Source organism: Leptonychotes weddellii, chromosome 1, assembly GCF_054177405.1.
Source record: "Leptonychotes weddellii isolate Sample4059 chromosome 1, ASM5417740v2, whole genome shotgun sequence".
Taxonomy (NCBI): domain Eukaryota; kingdom Metazoa; phylum Chordata; class Mammalia; order Carnivora; family Phocidae; genus Leptonychotes; species Leptonychotes weddellii.
The window spans coordinates 119,062,931-119,083,128 of record NC_138369.1 but is presented as its reverse complement, the minus strand read 5'-3'; the positions used below and the strand labels follow the sequence as shown (position 1 = coordinate 119,083,128).

The following is a 20,198-nucleotide window of genomic DNA, read 5'->3' as shown; positions in this document are numbered from 1 at the left end:
GGAGCCAGGTAATGCAAAATGATGCAAAATAAATTAATCAGTGTGCCCTGCTGCAGATGTAAGCCAGCCCTGTCTTCCAACTGCCAGAGCAAATCCCGCTGGGCTGGTTTCCTTATGGGGTAGTGGGGTGGAGAGCAGGGCATCGGCAGGATGCTGGCCTACGGTGGGCAGGCAGGGGTCCCCCGGGCTGTGGAGGGCCCAAGGGGCAGCCTGCTGTCCAGCCTGGCTCCAGAGTGGCCCCGAGAGACGCTGATGGCCAGAGAGGGTGGTGAAGCCAGCCAGCGTGGACCACAGCCTCATCATCCAGGCCCTGGATACTCAGACTCCAGAGTCTCATCCAGGGGGGAAAATGGAGGTGCAGGGAGCAGGGGAGGAAGTCTTCCACGGTTACGCAGCTCCTTATGATGGGGTCCAGATCGGAAGCCTGCACTTCAAGCTCTCAGCAAGTAGCCTGCCTGCTCCTTAGCACTGGCTAGAAGTGGGTGAATTTCATCACTTCATTTGAGGGCCTCCAGGGACTTTGAGGGATCAGGGATGAGCGTCTGACCTTCTCCACCCAGGCCTGTGGGGGCACTGCCCGGCTCTACCCACCTTGGGGGGCCCTTCAGGCTTCCCTGACCCAGACACGGAGCCCTGCTCCCCTTTAGGAAGAGGCAGCATGTGACAGAGGTGGTGGCCGTTCTCCCTCTATGTTCCCCAGCCTCTGGGAAGTGTGACTTCTTGTCTCCCCTCTGGATTGGGAAATAGTTCCCGAAGCTCCATGGCTTCTGAGAGTCCCCATCATACGAAAGGGGGATGAAGGGGAGAGTCATGAGCACCAGAGTCGGCCCCACTCCCGGCTCCATTTCTCCCCTGAAGGCAAAGGCGAACTAGCCTTGGGAGCCCAAACACTCCCAAAGACCCCACACCCTCTCCAGACACAACCCGCAGTTGCGTTACAGAAGATCCATGGCAGGTTGCATTTGTACCCACGATGACTGCTTGAGTTCTCCTCTGCCGCAGAAGCTGGCCAGGAGGCCTCCATCCTGCCGTCGGCGAGTGCAGACCGACGGCAGGAGCCAGGGCATCCAGTAGTTAAAAGCCAGAGCTTTGGAATGAGCCGCATCTCTGCCTCTGTCCTGCTGCTACAATTTACCAGCCGTGTGACCCAGGCCAAGGCACCTGGCCTCTCTGAGCCTAGTTTTCTCATCGGTAACATATGGGTGGTATGACTTCCTACCTCCTCGGGTTATTATGAGGATTAAATGAGACAAAGCAAGCAGAGCACCCCACACAGCACCTGGCACAGGGGAAGCATCTCTCTGTAGATGGTAGCCGTTATTACCACTCTTGCAAATACAGCTATGACAACCAGTCCAGCCTGGGGCAGACGAAAAGGGGTGGGAAGCAGAAATAAGTCCACCTGGAGCCTTTCTCCCACTGCCCTTCCTCCTGGGCTCCCCCCCATCTGCTTTCCCTGGGCCCCCACTTCAATCTAGTCTGCACATTTGCACCAGTTTCTAAGACACAAATGTCATGCCACTTCCTGGCTTTAAACCCTTCCTGACTCCCTACCGCTGTTAGGATAAAGCCCAAGCTCCCTGATGCGGTTTTACAAGACTCCTGCTTCTCTCTCGAGGCTCGCCTCTCACCCTCTTGTAACCCAAGTTTCAGGCCCATGGTTACACACACACACACACACACATTTGTGTTCACCTTCAGGCCTCTGCACGGCCGGTCCTGACCCCAGCCACTCACCTCTTCTCCTCTTAGCTTAGAAGTTGCTTCCTCTTGAACACTCCCACTCTTGAGGCTGAGGATGCAAAGAAAAGAGTGTTAAGGGGCTCCTGATCCCCAAAGAATTCGCCTGAGAGGTCCAAACAGTAGGGTTGTCCGAGATCATCTAGTCTGACTTTGTTCTTTGGCAGAGAAGAAACCTGGAATCCCAAGGGAGGGGGCTTCCTCCGGGTCCACACCCCTCCCCCGCCCTTCTCCGCACTAGGGCAAATCAGTGACCCCTCCAATCAGTGACTCCTCCTCTGACACCAAGGGCCTCTCATGCTAATTCATTTGCATTTAATCATTTAATCACTTCTCCCAGGGAGAATGAATAAACAGAAAAGACTTGGGGACCCAAAGGAATGAATTCCAGGCCCTGGGAGAGACCAGGAGGGATTACATATTTGGGGCCCAGAGCTATTTAGTAAAAGGCGAAAGATTTATGCAATCTGAAGAGAAACCAGAGTATTGGGGCCCAGAGCTATTTAATAGCAACCTGGAGCATCGCCATAGGGGGGCCATCTCCTTCTACCTTTCCATGTGATTCTGGTCTGTCTCATCTGCAAGTGAGCAGGGTCTGCGACAAGGTGAGAACCAGCCAAGGCCACCAGGGCAGCAGCAGCGTGGAAAGCACACAGGATCTAGACTCACAAGACTTGAGTTCAAGTCCCACCTGCGAGCTGGGCCAATGGGCAAATCACTTAACCCCTGCACCTCAGTCTCCTCAACTGTAAAATGGGGTCATAATAGCTCTCACCAGGCTGTCAGGAGGCTCAGGTGAGGGAGGTGAAAATGCCTCCCCAACAGTTTGACATTCAACGGGCTTTCTTAATGAGACGGGACAAGCCCAGGAGGTTTCTGATCAGGAACTAGGCTTTGATGCCCACGGTAGATTGTTAACTCACCCTCTGCTCCTGTTCACAGTCTGTGCCTAATCTGTTAGGGACTGAAAGGTGTTGGGCTTATAAATATTTGTTCCTTATGGCCAGACTTTCCTGGTTTTATCAGCCTGGCTGATAAGATAATCCTGCCCTGTGGGGTGAGCCCTGGCACCTGGCGTTCTGCATTGCAGGTGACCTCCCAGACCTAACTTTTTAATACCTAGCAAGTCACTACATGGGCTCTCAAATTACAGGCTGGGGCGGGGGGAGGGGCTGTCTAAGGGGGCCTCTGAAATTAATTCTCTTTGTTTCTGAATCTGATGTCTAGAGTTGACCAGAGACTCCAAGTTAACGCCTCTCATGCCAGATGGCGACTGGGTCTCCACTGGCTCCACAAGGCTCAGAACCAAAACGGTGTTGAAAAGACTTGAAGTGAGCACCCTTCGCCTTTAATTCAGCGCGAAATCTCCGTATCTGTTTCAGCCTTTGAAAAGTGAAATCCAGGAAGGCAGCTTCCCCAGGCAGAGAGGAGAGGTGTGCAGAATTAATATTCCATCTCGATTTTTCCTGTGTAATTTAATAAGTTGACTAAGCTTATCAGGGGGACCTGGGCTGCATTCAGCCACTGGGTGAGCCAGACTCCTGCCGCCTCACTTTCCCAGCCAACAAAGCTCACATTAGAGCGGTTGACCTGTCAGGCGAGGTGAGGCAGGGTTAGGGTGAAGAACTGGGACCCGGCTCACCTTGCTCGGTCACATGTTACCATTTGGCAACACGTCCCTCCTCCCTCAAACAGGCTAGCTGGATCCTCGCAGATCCTGAACCTCGCAGATCCTGAACCTCGCAGATCCTGAACCACACCTACCCTCCCAGGCTCTGAGCCTTGCGTCTCAGATGGGCCCACTGCCTTCCACCTCCCCCAGCCTCAGGTGGGATGGACCTGTGCACGGTATCGACTGGCTAGGTATTAAAAAACAAACAAAAAAAGAACCCCAGACCTCCAGCGGGCCCTCCTCCCCATCTTCCCTCCCACCCCCTTTCTCTCCCTCTTCTGCTGGCCTGGAGGGCAACCCCAGAGCTGTTTCTCTCTGGAGCTTCTCTCTCCCTCAAGGAATCTGATTCACAAAAGCAAAATTCTCACGGAAAACTCCAGAATCCCTAGAAAGAAACCCTTGGAACCCAGCGTAGGAAACATTATTTGGGTGTCCACCTCTTTTGGAACATCTACTGAGCTGCTTACCTCCGCAAGAGGTACCTGGGAGGGGGGAGGGTACCAATATAGAATTTTTTCCCCCCGTAATAACAGAACACTAGAGCAGAGCGAGAAGCGATTTCAGAGATCAACTAATCCAACCCCTCTTTTTTTACAGAAGGCGAGTCTGAGGTTCGAGGAGGAAAACTGGTCTGTCCAATGAGATCTAACAACTAAGGCAGGGCCCATGGGCTTTCGCTCAGGACTCCCTACTAGGTGCATCTATCGCGTTCCAGTGGTTCAAAGCAGGGGCTCTGGACTCAGATGGACCTGAGTTCACATTTTGGCTCTACTGTAAGATTCAGCAAGTATTTACAGCTTCTTTTTGCCTCCGTTTCATCATTTATAGAAGGGGGATGGTAGTAACCACCTTGCAGGGTCGATAAATGAGATGATGTCTGTTAGTGCCTGCCATGTATTACATTAGCACCTAAGCTCCCTGAAGGCAAGGGTTTGATTTCACTTATTGCTGTAACCTCAGAGCCTAGAACATGCCCGGCGCAGAGCAGCAGCCCATAAATACGTACAGAGTGGACAAATGCATCATATGCTTCTCACATTATTGCCCAGAGTATTTTCTGGTTCAGCTTCCATCCCTTTTTCTTTTCTTACCCTGGGCGCCTTTCTCTGCTCCCTCCTTGTAGCAGTGTGCTCAGGGGCACACCTGCACCCCCCCACACACACCCTTGTGTCCCTCCACCTCTCCACCCCTCCCTACACCGCTCTACTGCTGTCTCTCCTGTGTCTCTTCTCACCTGCAGGGGGAGAAGGGGAACCGTGAGGCTGAATCCAGCCCTTGCTTTCCTACCCAACCCCCATCCTATTCAGTGATCACATTGCTGTCCCTTTATATACCCGAAATCCCGGCCCCCTTCCGTAACATACTTTGTGTGGCCTAACAAGCCAGGGGTGGTTAAAAAAAAAAATTCACCACTATTTTTTTCCTTTCCAAGGAGGGTTGTCACTTATTTTTTGTGTCGTCTGATTCAAAACTGACTGATGCAATCCCCTTCTGCTCTGACAAATAGGGACCCTCAGCAAAGAAGGAAACAGAGCCAGAGCGGGAAGGGAACGGGTCAGAGGCTTTCTGGAGACTTCTGGGGCTCCCGTTGGAGCACAGGCAGCTGGACAGTTCTCATCTATGTTCAGACCTCGAGTTTCAGGAAAACACAAAGACTCAGAGACGCGCCTTCATTTGAGTCACTTGGGTGGGGTTGGTGTTTTTATCTGTGTTATCTTCCCGTTTCTCTCTGCTTCCGAGCTGGAGTGAGCCGAGAGTGGGAATGCCCACTTGCTCCTACCGCTGGGGTCTAGGACGCTGAGGCAAAACACAGAGAAGCCTACAGTTCTTCTCAAATCCAATTCTGTCTCCTCTCCCCCCACCCCTGCCTTTAGGAATTTAATTCATTTTGAATTAGTGATCATCTTGAGGAGGAAAGTGTAAGAAATTGATAGACTAGATTATAATACAATGTAAATAACTCAACCCTGCAAATTAACATAGGCCCACAAGCCTGGACCTGAAAGAAGCAGACCACAGGCAAGTAAGAATGTGCCTAATAATAGCAAATAATCATAATGACAAATAAGGCCTCTGGTCTGACAGAGACCAGACTGGTGTGACAGAAAGGCACGTTGTAAAGTGAAATACTCCATCCAGGCAAACTGTAGGGGTTTTTTTTGTTTGTGGGCCCCCTCCATGTGTATCAAAGGACACATGCCATTTACTTTCATCCTCTTTTTAATGACTTAACTGAACAAAGGTCTCAGTTTACTAAGTTAATGGAAATGTTGGCTCTGTGCAGATAAGTAGTCTCCATCCTTTTGAGGCTGGCCTCCCCGTTTGTCTGAGCTCAGATCTTGTTGGGCACAGTGCCTGATGCCAGGAAGTGTCCACCCCCCAGCCCCACCCCCACTCAACCCCCACCCCCCGGGCCAAGCAGAGAGGCCAGGCAGGGTGGTCCACCTAGTGGGGCTCCAGTGAGCTGAGGCAGGAACTTCTCTTACCACAATTATGAGCCCTTTGAGAGGACGGGATGTACCTACCCAGTTGAGAATGGACCAAGCACGTCAAGTTCAGCAAACCGACCAAGAGGTCTATTATGGACTAAATTCAGTGTGCCTGGGTGGCTCAGTTGGTGAAGCATCTGCCTTCAGCTCAGGTCATGATCCCAGGGTCCTGGGATCAAGCCCCGCGTTGGGTTCCCTGCTCAGTGGAGAGTCTGCCTCTCCCTCCCCCTCTGCCCTTGTCCACACCCTGCCCCACCCCTGCTCATGCTCTCTCTCTCTCTCTCTCTCTTTCTCTCAAATAAAGAAATAAAATCTATTATGGACTAAATTCTATGTGCACCCCACCCCCCATTCATAGGTTGAAATCTAATCCCCAGTGTGATGGTATCAGGAGGTGGGGCCTTTGGAAGGTGACTGAGTCATGAAGATGGAGCCCTCATGAATGGGATTAGTACCCTTAGAAAAGGGGCCCTGGAGAGCTCTCTTGCCCCCTTCTACCATATGAAGTCACAGAGAGAAGACAGCCATCTTGGACAAGGAAACAAGATCTTACCAGACACTGAATCAGCTGGGGCTTTGATTTTGGATTTCCCAGCCTCCAGAACTATGAGAAATCACTGTTGCTTAAGCCACCCAGTTTATGGTATTTTTGTTATAGCAGCTCAAACAGACTAAGACAGAGTCTCAGTGCATTATGGGAGCAAGAAAGAGTCTGAGGTGGGTATGAGGGCTGGAGTGTATAACAGGGAGTCACAGAGCTAGGGAGGTTCTCCCCTTGCCTGGGCCTTGACCCCAAGAAGCTTGCCTCGGCCTGGACCACAGGAGCCCCATAAAAGCCCTGCCTGCTCATCAGCTCTTCAGTGTCCGCAGCTCTGTTCTGCCCCAGCCATTGGCTCCCACTTGGTCCCATGCTCTCTCCTAGTTCAGCCTTCTAGCCTTGTCCTACCTGGACTTGGCAGCCTGGCTCCACTTCTGCTTCATGACTGTCTTGGAAATCCCATAACCTCAGCCACCAACAATTATCCCCTCAGCACCAAAATCTACCTCAGTCCCTATATCCAACTTAGGTGTCTGGGACACCACAGCGTGCCAGACTCCTGGTGGGGGTGGGGAGGGGGCCTGTGGGGAAGAAAGGGTGGGAGTTAGAGAATAAAAAGACTGGGTCAAAATGGGCAAGGAGGAGAACAGTTTGGGTGACTATTAGGAAGAGAGTTAAAAATACACTCCTGCGGTGCGTAGTGTGAGTGGGCTGGGTTCTTTAAAGGGCTCCTGGCAGCGAGATTGAAACATTAAATTGATTTCCAACACCCTTTGGCATAAGCAGAGAGCCCCCGCTGTGAACCCCAATGATGTGGCCTCAGTCTGATTCTTTTGGCTTTTAGGTGTGACCTCTAAGGAATGACAGAAGGGAATGGTTTTTTGAGCTGAGAAAAATGTATTCAAAGTCCATGCAGCATTGCTAAAGCTCTTTTTTTGTTAGCTCTGTCTCTGCTCCAAGAAGGTCTTCTTTTTTACTTCTGGAGGTCTTAACACTCACAGCAATCACCTGGCTTTTCCTGGTCTGGGAGTTGTGTCCGTCTCCTTACAAAGGGCCTTGCTTCCACTTCATACACCCTCCATTTCAACTCTCAGTCCTTGTCAGCAGAGGATAGACATGTAGGAAACAATCAGATCTATGAACCAAGCTATCAGTATTTGCCTTCCTGCCTCGTCATGGCTCACAGGCTCTGACGCAGAAGTGATGCTGTACGAGTCTTTACCTGGTTACCCCGCTCACCTCCCCAGAAAGTGCACAGTGCTGGTCACTCATGTTGATCCAAACAGAAAACATCCCTTTGACGTCACTCCAGCTTTGCCTCATCTTTCTCCACCCAACCTTGGAAAATCTCTTATTCGGCTTTAAAAAAAATTGGTGATAACCTGAATGGGGACACAGATAGCATATTTATCAGAATTTCAGATGATACAAAATGGAATCACTAAATAAGGTAAAAGAGTAAGGTTCCACGTCCACCTTCATAGCTTGAAACAAGGAACTGAGTTCAACACGATGACATATACCAGTGGTCAACGTAAAGACCCACTCTTGGGTTCAAGAAAACAAGACGGCTGTAGAATTTCAGAATTTGGAAGTTGGAGCTAACAGAGTTCCACATGCATTGCAAGCTCAATAGGAGTCAAGGGTGTAATGTGACTCTCAAAAAACCTAAAGCAAGTTCAGGCTGCATCCCTGGAAATGTTAAGCACAAAAGAAGGAGGTGATGATGCTGTTCTCCTTGGCTCTGCTGGACCACCCCTGATGTGTTGTGTTTCCTTCTGACACCACTCTAGGATGAACGCTGACAAACTCTTGTGCATCAGAGGAGTAGAAACAGGAAGATAAAGAATCTAGAAATTGTAACAAACAAGGACTATGAAAGAACTAAGGAAGTGTAACCCCAAGAGGGAAAAGATTTAAGGGGTTATGAAAGCTGTTTTCAAGGACTTTAAGGACCAATCTGTACACAAGAGATAAAGCTTCTCTGCCCCTAACTCTAGAAGACAAAAGTAGGTCCATGAGAATAAGTTCCAGGGAGCTAAATTCTGGTCCAGCCCGAGGAAGAACTTTCTCTCCTAACCATGAGAATCGTCCAAAGCTAGAATAGTGTGCCGGATGAATGAATGATTCCCCATGACTAGAGGTATTCCGTCAGAAGCTGGAGGATCACAGATGAGGGATGCTGCAGAGAGAATTGTTGTATTCGCCAGGGGAGTAGATCAGATCCTTTCAGTTCACAGCTAGTCTGGTTCTGGGGGTTGCTATTATAATTTATACTATCCCCTACAGGAAAATGGTGAATTCCCTCTGTTAACACAATAAAGCTGATGAATTTTGGAAACATCTCCCAGTTCTTTTCAGACTCAGTTTTAAAATTTCAGATAAAGAGCACAGACTCTGGAGACAACTGCCTCTGGGTTCAAACCTGGCTCTGTTACTTACTAGCTGTGTGACCTTGGACACGACACTTAACTTCTCTGGGCCTCAATTTCCTCATCCATGAAATAGGGATACCTGCCTCATAGGAACATCATGAGGAGTAAATAAAGCCGTATTTGAGAGGCACTCAGAACACTGCCTGCATATAGTAAGTACTGTAAGTGTGTCTTTTTAAAAAAAAGTAATACAAAATGGCTGAAAACAAAAAACAGGAGTGGTCTCAAATTTAACAAATGGTTCAAGGATGTCCTCCTCCTTTACGGACTCATCATGAGCAGCTCCAGCTATAAAATAGCCAAGAGCCCAGAGGTGGCAAAAAAAAAAAAAAAAAAAAAGAATACAAAAATCACAGTCTCCCTAAGCTCTCAGGGGGGAAGAAAAGCTTCCTGCTATTGGCTTACGGTAACCTCTGAAAAGGCCTGTGTGTTTAATGACGCCAGCTTATCCCTACCTCCCCCCACTCCTCTCCCCTGGAGTTGCTAGGAGGCCAGGGGTGTTCTGCATTGTAATAAAGCAGTGCCTGGGGACAGTGGGGGCCAGGGCACATCAGATATACAGGGTCTGTCCGCGGGAGCTTAATATCCTCTTACTGGAATAACTATTGTCCCAGCTTCTCGACAAATACCAACCATCATTAATAAAAGGACTAATAAAAGCATTTATTGCGCTCAGGCAATGGCCTTGCTTCTTCTAGCTCCAGGGCCTTGGCAGAGGCAGCTGTTGGGGATGAGGGCTGGAAGAGCGAGACTCCCACTGCAGCCAGGGGATCAGCCCCTGCCCCCGGCCGCCACCCAGCCCTGACCCCGCACCCTTTCCCACGGGGTGGGCGGCCAGAGCAGGGAGAGACCGGAACAGGAAGAGCATGCCTCACGGAGGCATCGGACTCCTGGGTCCTTTTTGATGGCAAATACGGGGTGGCGATGCTTAAAGAAAAGATTCTGACCATGACATTCTTTCAAGAAGCTTAAAGCACATCGTCTCGAGAGATTATTAACCCCATTGTACGGAGAGGAAAACAAAGGCACAGAGGGAGTTAGGGGCTCGCACAGTCGTATGATGTTTGGGCCTCCTTGCCAGAACTAAGGCTAGAATCCAATAGTCCTGACTCCCAAATCCAGGGGCATTCTGAAATGCAAAAGGGTGAGGCTCTCTGTGTGTGCGTCCAGCGTCCGAAGGGGGATCTGTGAATGCTGTGAGCATCATCACTGCTTCTCTAAATTATTATTGTTGTTATTATAATAAGTAGTGGGTAGAGTTGAGTGGGCGGTGGATACCAGATAATTACTAAGACCCCAAAATTAAAGTGTTGAGTCTTTACTTTTCCACGGCTGCTCAAAGATGAAAATGAAAGCTGGCCTCCAGGGATCCCTGGGAAGAGCCCTAACCTTGAGATAGAGTGAGTCCAGGAGGGGAAGGCCATGGAGAAAGGCCAGGCCCAAAGGTCTAGGAAGCCAGCCTTGGAGACCCTGGGATTATTGACTGTGGATGCACAGCCGCACAGGAGGCCGAGAAGGCACAGTCAGACCAACCTGGGTTCAAATCCTGACTCTGCCACTCTTTTGCTGCGTGACCATGGGAGAGTTACCTAACCTCTCTGAACTTCAGGTACCTCATCCTTAAAATGGGGATAATAAGCATCTCTACCCCCTAGGGTTAGAGGATAGACTGCAGAACTAAAAGCGGGGGGAGGTTCTTTCCCCCTCCGAGCCCAGAGCTTTGCCCGTGCGGAGGACCACTAACTGTGGGCCCACGCAGGACTCTCCTGACATCAGGAGAGTCTTTTTCTCAGGACTACCCAGGTTCAGTGGAGAATAATTCTGGCTTCAGTTTCCCCCTGTTTGAGACAGGGCCACAAAATCTCTGCCCTCAGCTCCTCCCTGCCCCTGAGCGTTGTCAGATGGATGGAGGAGATACCACCCTGGGAGGAGAGGTGGGAGTTAATAACAGCACCCTGGGTCTCTGTTATGATTGTCATTATTCAGGCTCTGTCCAGTAAGCAGTGGGGACCCAGGTGACTCACTGTCTGCATGCCACAGCCCTGGGCTGCCTGTTGGGACTTGCCTGCCTGCCAGGATGCCTCCACCTAAGAGGCCTCCACCTCTTTCCCAGCTCCTGATGGCAGCTCAGGGTCCTCCATCTCGGGATGGGAAGGCAGCGTGGGGGGGACCTTTGGGAATAGAGTGCCCAGCTCAGAGGGGCGGGGACTCCTGCGCCATTGGCTGCAGCCCTGCCTGCCATCAGCAGTCACAGAATGAGCCTAGGGTATGGACGGGTGGTAGGAACAGGGGCCCCTAAAGGTGGCAAGGTTCAAACCCACCGTTCCTAGAGAGATCTCCTGATCCCTTTGCAGTAGCCCCAGGGATGGCAGGGACCAGGGAGAGAGGGGTTCAAGAGAGAGAGCGTTCAGGCCTGGGTCTGACCCTGTGACAGGCCTCCTGGGAGGGGTGGGGACGTGATAGGAGGAGGGGCAAGTCCCTGTCCACCTCCAGGGGACCTGCTCAGAACAACAGAGATCTGGCTGAAGGAGCTGTCTAGGAGCTAGGAGTCATCAGAGGAAGGTTCTTAAAAGCTGTAACCCAAGTACTTGGGTCCTAAAATCTCAACAATTGCTGGGGTAGGGAAAGGGAACTGGGGTGCTTCTGACAGCCACAAAGCAACCCCCCCGCCCCGGCAAGCACTCTATAAATGTGAACTGAACATCTGTGACTCGCCCGCACACACCCCTGCAGTTTCATGGTGAAGATGCAGCTAATCATAGCTGGTGTTTTGGGGAGAAAGAGGGAGTTTGCCACAAGCTCCATGCCAGACTGTCTCCCTCCCGCTCCAGAATATTAAAGAAGGTATGACTGGCCGGGAGTTGGGACAAGGAGCAGTTTCTGTCTCCCGGAGGATTGGCACTGCCTGTGGGAAGAGCAGACCCCCCAGAAGTCCATGAAGGTCAGGGTTGATCCCCTGGTTTCTGATCAGAGATCACACCAGGAAGACCAGAGCTGGAGTCCCTAAGTTCTATTGGTGATGTTGGCTTTGGTTTTGGTTTGGTTTTAAAGCTGGAAGGGACCCAATTATAGGACATCTAGTTATATCCCTCACTCTCTTTTTTTTTTTTTTTTTTTAAGATTTTCATTATTTGAGAGAGAGAGCGCGGGCGTATACACACACAAGCAAGGAGAGGAGCAGAGGGGAAGGGAGAAAGAATCTCAAGCAGACTCCCCGCTGAGCATGGAGCCCAACTTAGAACTCAGTCCCATGACCCTGAGATCATGACCTGAGCCGAAATCAAGAGTTGGACATTCAACCAACTGAGCCACCCAGGCACCCCTAGTTAGATTCCTTACTCTTTATACGAGAAAACTGAAATCGCGAAAGGCTGAAATGACTTGTCCAAAGTATCTGGGGTCTTAGAGGCAGAGCTTAGAGGTAGCCCTGACTCCAGAGTCAGTATTTTTTCTCTGGACTCACCTAGGTCCATTTTGAGTCCCTGAGAAACAGCAACAGCTACCATTCGCTAAGCATCCAATATATGCCAGTTACTAGATTAGGTGGTTTGTGTACCTTACATCAGGCTAGGAATACAGGTGAAGGGTTTAAACATCAGAGATACGGTTCACTTGGATCAACTGTAGATTTTCTTCCAGGTCTGAGGCACAATGATTCTGTGGCACATGTTTTCAAATTCATAGCTTTCAGGCTGCACTGCTTGATCAACTGATTTGAGTATTTTCTAAATGCCATCGCTCCCCTGGGTCCTGGGAATCCAGGGATAAAATTGGACAGGGTCTCTGACAGTACACTAGACTCAATGATTTACTAAAGTTATAGACAAAGGGTCAGGAACACAGACAAAAGTTATCCTGGGAAGATGGAGGAGGCTTCCGGGTACATTTAGGCAGGGTTTTGAAGGGTGAGTAGGAGTTTGCTAGGTAGGGCTATGGATGGAAGAGATGACGTGCATGTAGAGAAAATAGCGTGTGGAAGAGCTATAGAGTAAAAGTGCTACGTGTGTTTGGAAAAAAACCAATAGTTTGAGACAGAAAGAGGAGGATGGGAAATGATACTGCAGAGGTGAGTTGAGGCCAGCCTGAGGAAGGCCTTAATGCCTGGCTAAGGAGGGCACCACTCAAGAGTTTTAGCTTTGGATGTCTGCTTTGGAAAGACTCTGGGAATTCTCATTCCTAACTTATGTATATATATTTTACCTCTGATTTGACCTGTCTCCCCCTCCCCCCCCACATTGGCCTGGGCACCTGTGAATGTGTTTGTCATTATTCGGGCTCTGCACATGGAGTGCTAATTAGACCCTCCGGGGAGTCCGACACCAACCCCCAGCTGTGGTGACAACCTCCGGCTCTTCACCTCTGCACAGGAACTTTCTCGGTATTGCTCTGGTGTTCCCCCCGGTTACTGGATGTTAGTAGAGTCTTTATCCCTTGGCATTCTGCTTGGTCAGGCTTGGTCAGATGGCCCATTCAGTGGGGCATGTGTGGAATCCCCAGCTGGCCCACGGAACCACAAGTACCCCTTTTCTGTCCCTGTTCTGGTCCCAGCTCTTGGCCTACCTCAAACCAAGCTCTGCCCCCATCAAAACTACCCAGCCCACCTCCCACCCCAGGGTGTTTTCAATCTTCCTTTTAGAGCAACATGCCTTCCTGGCTTTCTTCCTGGTTGGCTTTCCAATGCACCCTACCCTGGGTGCCTGGACACCATGGCAGGCTTAGTTCTTCCGAAGTCGAGAGGAGACCCTCACCCCCACATACATTTTCATTTTAAATTCAGATAATCATCCCAAAGGAAGCTTCCTGAAAGAGAGGACAGAGGATTCAGTTTGGAGCCTGACAGGTTTGAACACTGGCTGTGTGACCTTTGACAAATCATTTCACTTCTCTGAGCTCCTGTTTCCTCATCTGTAAAATGGGGACATCAGCCCTCACTGCACAGGGATTAAAAGAGATAACATGCAAGGTGCCAATCAAGGAAGGGCTAAGTTCAGCTGAGAGACCCAAGCAGGAAGGGACACATTCCTTTGCTTCCTTTTAGAACGGTACCTTTAGCTTCTAGGACCTGGGGGCGGGGAACAAACAAACATAAACAAAAGGGAATGCATTCAATCAGGGCTTTAAGCTGTTGCAAATGACTCAGTAGTGAAATGGGATGGAGCCCACCCTTTGAAAGGCTCCCCGGGCCTCTGCCAACCAGAGGAAGATGGGTCCTTCCTGTTCCAAAGGGAAGGAAGAACCCAAGCCAAAGCCATCCTCCAAAGCTAGGCAGACAGGTGGCTCTCGGGCTGACCTTTGCCAGGCCCGGTAAGCAAGATAGTTTCATTGTTCCGCCCGGCTGCAGAGCTGGTTGGTGGAGTTGGCTTAGAGAAGGATAGTTTGTATTTGGCTTTTGGAATGACTAATGAATGAGCTGTCTCCACTGCTGGAGAATTATGCCACTTAAGCAAAACCCAGCCCGGCTGGTCGGCTCAGAGATAGCTAATAGGAAATGCCTGTCAGAACACTGACGTTTCAAAGCCAAATATATTCTCACTGTGTTCTCTGTTTGCTAAGTTTACTTTATGCAAAATATAACTCAGCTGAAAATATGTAGATGGCAGAAAGCTTGCTCCTTCCCTCTGGAAGAAATGGTGTCGACAAAGAGGAGAGCAACTCCTGGATAACCCTACTGGTCCTGCCAGGCTGAAGAACAGGCCAGGCTCTTGGCTTGGCCAAAGAGCCCAGACCTCTACTTGATGGAAAGTCTGCGCCACTAATGGGCCCATAGCAACTACAGTCCTCAAAATAGAGGCAAGTGTCCTCCCACTGGGCTTCCAGACCATGGGAACGGAGGGAGTGTGAGCCGCATGGGCGCCAACTGCCATCTTGTGAGGTTGCGAAGGCCAACAAGGACCCACGGGGCACCTTTGAATGTTTGCCCTGAAGTGCTCTTACCCGCCAATGCCCACTCCCGGAGGTGAGGTGCCGAGTCCTCCAACCAAGAAGCAACTGAGAAAAATCAGCAAACTCCAGAACCCCAAACTGGGTGGCAGTGCCTTGGGAACAGAGTTGGTGCTGAGGCAACCGGATCTATGGGCAGAGCACGGGATGGGGAGTCAAGGTATTTCTGCCTCTTCTCCCTGTGTGACCCTGCAGGACACGCTTCCTCTCTCCTGGCCTTGGCTTCACCATGTATACATGGAGAAATGGGACCAGCTCAGCAATTCCTAGGGTGACATTGACCTCACACTGTCTATTATACACGATAGAATAGAGGCAGGAGTGTGGGAACAGGACCCACTGAGACCCTCTCCCTCTCTCAAGATTGTCGTGGGTTGCCATGAGGAGTTGGGTATAAAGACAGGATTATCTTTATAAATAGAGACACCTAAGATTTCTCAATACCTAAAGTGGGAAAGAGTCCTTGAGGCCATGATCAGGGACATTAGTGTGTGGAGAGACCTCACTGAGGAGCAAAGAGGTACGGACTCCTACGGCCTCTAACCTGGGAACACTCTACTCCATAGGGCCACAGGCGCCAAGCCACTTCGTGGCAGCTCAGCCCCTCTTCCCAAACAGCCTCCCCAGATAAGGGGTCTGGCCTGCCTCGGGGAAGGCATTTGTATTGACTCCTTTGGGATCAAAGCGAGAGCTGCGCCTGAAGAACCTTGGCCTTCCCGGAAGGACCCAGAGAATAGGGAGCACGGAGCACCTGCCGTGTGTTAGGCAGGGTGCGGATGCAGATAGGAATCAGACACAGCTTTGCTTTCCAAGAGCTCTTTCATTGCAAGATGGGCCTCTCTAGGGGAAACAAGGAATGCCGTAGGGTTAATCCCATGACTCCGACTTGAAGCACATCAGAGAGGCTCAGCTTGGGCAAGCTGCTGAGAGGCTCTGAGCCTGGGTCCTCATCTGTAATGATGACCTACCCGAGCTGACCAGAGGCAATATAAATGCCCACCGTACCCCCTGCCACATTCGAATCACTCCATAAAAAGGAGTTACTATTTTTATTGCCATGGCTTAGAGGAGAGCTTCTCAGGAGAATGGGTTCCAGGTGAGCAGAGACTCATCCATCCCTGTAGCCCCGGGAGCCAAGCCTGAGGTGTCTGGACCTCCCAGCTAGTTCTTCCTAGGCTGTCAGCAGTTCCTCCATTTACCCCAGTTTGCCACACAAACAGTACCCTTTTCTTGGTGTGCAAAGAACCCTGGAAAGCCCTGCCTTACATCCTCAGAGCAGGCTTCAGAGCCCAGGAGGCCTTTGGTGAGGTGGGGAGAGGGGAGGGGGATCTGCTGTGGTGCAATCTCGTAGAACAGCAAAAACCAGGCACAAACGGCAGCGGGTGTGGGAGGAGGAGGCGGCTGGGAGGTCTCAGTGCCCCATAACACGTCTTGCACGTGGGCCCAAAGCACAGACTGTTCGCTGAGTGATTGGTTCTTCTCTAGGTGGGGCAGAGTCCAAGTTGGCAGATGTTGAGGAAAAAAAGGCTGGATGATATCCCACCAGGTGAGGCAAGAGAGGTGGCCGGACAAGGGTCGGGAGGCAGGACCCGGGCTTGTGGGGACATGCTGAGATTTAGGGCCCTCCTTTGGGGAGGCTGAGGGAGGCAGGGTGCAGGAGTCAATGCAGGGGGACTCAGGCAGGCATTGAATGGCAGATGGGGCAGAATCAGCATTCAGCAGGTCACCAGGTAGCCGGGAGCCCCCAAGAAAGCCCAGAGCCAGGCTCCGCTGAGGACAGGGACTGGCCCCAGAATGTGGGGTCCCAGAGCGACAGGGAAGGCTTGTCAGTGGTGGATAGAAGCGGGGAGCTCCACGATGCCCAGGAAGCCAAGCAGAAGAGTTTGGACTCACTCAAACCACCCTGGAAAGCGATGAGGTGTCGGAGCAGCTTCTCCTAGCCCGTCGAGGTGGCGGGTGGTGAGAATCACACAGGGATCACTGCACACAGGCAAGGGCAGAGTTTGGGCTGTGGAGGAAGCAAGGCCAAAGGAATTGGCTTGCCTGCCAGGTTGGCCAGCGGTGCCAAGCGCAGCGGCCAGAGGGCCAAGCCAACGTGCCGTGGTCCAGGTTGAGCTGGAAGGCTGGTCCATTAGGCAGGTGGGATAGGCAGCAGGAGCCCAGAGGCTGAAAGGCAGGGGCAACCTGGTTTTGGGCAGCGGGGCCTCAGCTAGAAGTGGGGTGCAGCGAGGAGAGGAAAGCACCATCCGCCAGCTTTTGCAAGAGTAGTAAAGAGCAGGAGCTTTGGACTCCAACAGCCCTGGTTTGCATCCCCGCTCCCTCACCTGCGTGGACATGCAACATGGGAGGCAGCACTTACCGTCTCTCTGTTTCCTTGCAAGCGCTTCATAGGGCTGAAGATTAAATAAGGTCCTTTGTGGGGCTTCTGGCATATACAGATGCCCACAAAATTGTACCTGTTTTAACTATGATTGTTAGCTCCTGAGATTGTCGGCTTCCCAGGAAATGGAGAGGGATTTAGAGGTTTGATGGGTAGAATGCCCCAGAAGCCCTGCCCGCCCCGGGAGGAAGGGCAATGAAGGAAAATCACAAAGGTTCCAACCTCAGATAAGCCCCTGCTCAGAGGCCCGTCCACCTCTGCCAATCTGTGAATCCCCTAGCAAGTGATGCAATCTCTTCAAACCTGAGTTTCCTCAGGCATAACATGGAGTTGCTAGTATCTATCTTTTGAGGTTTTTATGACAATTAAAGGAGATTATATGAAGTGTCCGACCTAGTAGGTGCTTAATAAATGGCTACTCTAGGGCGCCTGGGTGGCTCAGTTGGTTAAGCGACTGCCTTCGGCTCAGGTCATGATCCTGGAGTCCCGGGATCGAGTCCCGCATCGGGCTCCCTGCTCAGCGGGGGGTCTGCTTCTCCGTCTGACCCTCTTCCCTCTCGTGCTCTCTGTCTCTCATTCTCTCTCTCAAATAAATAAATAAAATCTAAAATAAATAAATAAATAAATAAATAAATGGCTACTCTATAGACGAGGCTGATATGTGAGGGAGGTAAGGAAGGATGGGATCCGGGGGCATATCAGGGCCCAGGACTCACCCCCTGCACCCCAGATCTTGGGTCTATCACGGCAGAAAACCTTTCCCCCCCCACAGACTTAGAAGCGTCCAGAGCTGTGGGAGCTCCACAAGCACGGCCCTGCAAAGGCGCCCGCATGCTCTGATAAGCTCCCAGCCGCCCGGACAGGATTGGCTCAGGAACCAGGTAAGCCACGTCCGATGGTGGAGGGTAGCAGCAGCTCCAGCTGGGCAGGACCCAAAAACAGAAAATAAGGGAAGGGCTGGTGCAAGAAAGAGGCCTTTTCTATTGACTCAGAAAGTAAGTAAGTATACTGCTTACTTTCTATGGACTAAGTTCCATAGACACCGCGGCGAACAGAACAGCTGTGGTCTCTGTACCCGCGAAACTGAGCCCAGTAGGGGAGCAATGAAAGGAGCCCAAGGAAGACCTTGCAGAGGCTCCATGCTGGCTGGGATGGAGCAGGGAGGAAATGAGGTGTGGGGCCTGTGCAGAGAGCTAGCCATGATCTGTGGGAAGGGAGGAAAGCCGGGGTGGTGGCCCAGGATGCAGGCTATGCCGTGGTGGAATGGACACGGGTGTGCATCAGACAGACAGACGCCGCCCGACCGCTTAGCAGCTAATGTGCTCCAGACAAATTAGCATTCTGGGTCTTCGGTTCCCTTCTCTGTAAGATGAGAATAATAGTGCCTGCCTCGCAGGGTTTTGGGTGACCATTAAATTATGTGACACGTCGAAATCCTGGCTCTCAGTAAGTGTTCAATAATTGGGGCTGTTGTTAATAAGAGCATTAATAACACGGTGAACCTAGGAGAGACTTTGCAGGAATAAATGACAAGACTTGGTGACTGAGTGCGGGGAAAGAGTTCAGCTAACATTTGGACAACTGCCACGTGATTGAGTATCTTCTGGGGTTGGAACTGAAATTCCCTGCTGGGAAAGAAGGCTTGGACTGAGGTGGAGTGGGGAGTCCAGGCCCAGCTAAGGAAATGCTGAAGTCGCCTCAAGTCAGGATATGCAGTGCAGTTCAGGAGAAAAACACTTGAGTTCTGTCTCTGGGTGAAACGTTTCCACCTTCATTTTCTCCTAGATTCCCTCAGACAGCAGTTGGGAGGGATCCCCTGTAGGACCCCAGAGCCAGGGCCAGCGTTGGACTCCACGTGGTCCTTGGGCCAGGTGAAACTCTGGGAGAAAGGTCCTGGACCCAAAGGGGAGAACAGAGCAAAACCGGCTGCTCAGTGAACGTCTCTCCGTTCACAGACGGAACAAAAACCTCAGTAAACACATTACCTTTTTTTTCCTTTTTAAGCTGAGGTCCCATTGTAAGACAAGGGCTTACAGGACAGGGCCCCAGACAGGAACAAAAGAAACACTCCCACCAACTCTCCTGCCAGGAATGGGCTGAAATTCCTGGAGAAGTCTTTGAGCCAAAACTCTCAGGGAGAAGACCCAGAAGACTGCCCATCAGGTGAGAAAATGTAGGCAAAATATAACGGGCAAAATCCTGAACCAGAAAATCCTCTGGCAAGCCTGCATCCAGCTGTGTCTTAATGAGGCAAACTCCCAAGAAGTTCTTCCTTTAATCTGGCATTTGAAACGAAATGCCCCCACCTCACCCACCCCACCCTTCTGTGTTGCCATGACTACCGGAGTTCTCAGAACACGAAAGAACTACCTCAGCACTTCCCTCTAAAACAAAAGAAAATTATTCCAGGTTCCTGGGCAGAGAACTCCAAGGAATGGGACCTGTTACCGCGGAGCAGGTTCCTCGGAGTTGCTGGCCAGGAACGAGGAACCTCTGGGGACAGGGCCTTCAGAAGAGCAGGGAAGGAAACTAGGGCTGACGGCCCCAGTGCTCGCCTCAGCTCCCCCGAGCGGTACTCTGCCCGCAGTGCTGCTCCCTCCCCTCAGCTGGACCTCATTTGCCCCTGCAATGAAGCACATTAAAAGAAAACACATCCTCTCTCCAGATGGGAAGGGCAGGAGTTTGGAGGGGAGCAGGTCCCGGCTCAGGAGACCCCACGGTGGCAGCAGAGGGGGGTCTTCTTCTGCTCTCTGCGCCGGTTTGCTCCCGGAACAGGTGAAGTGAGGCCCACCTGTGGCGTGATGAGGGAGCCCCTGCAAATCTCCCGTGAAAGCAAAGGTCCTGCTAATGAGGGCCCATCTAAACCTTCTCCTGAATCCAGAAAGGAAAGCCCACGAGGTGACAGCTGGACAGCCAGACTGCTCCCTCCCCTGCCTGCGCTCCAGGGGGAAAAACCAGGGCACTGCCCTGACACCTCCCTCTTTCTCAACCACCACATCCAATT

General features: G+C 51.3%; 1 long non-coding RNA gene across 1 annotated transcript in view; it reads right to left on the bottom strand.

The window, feature by feature from the left end:
- The window catches only part of LOC115938069 (uncharacterized), a 63,394-nt gene that overhangs the window by 14,956 nt on the left and 28,240 nt on the right, over positions 1 to 20,198 (bottom strand). The window contains exon 2 of the long non-coding RNA XR_004073261.2: positions 1,738 to 1,792. This is a non-coding gene — a long non-coding RNA (uncharacterized LOC115938069). The remainder of the gene's footprint in view (positions 1 to 1,737; positions 1,793 to 20,198) is intronic.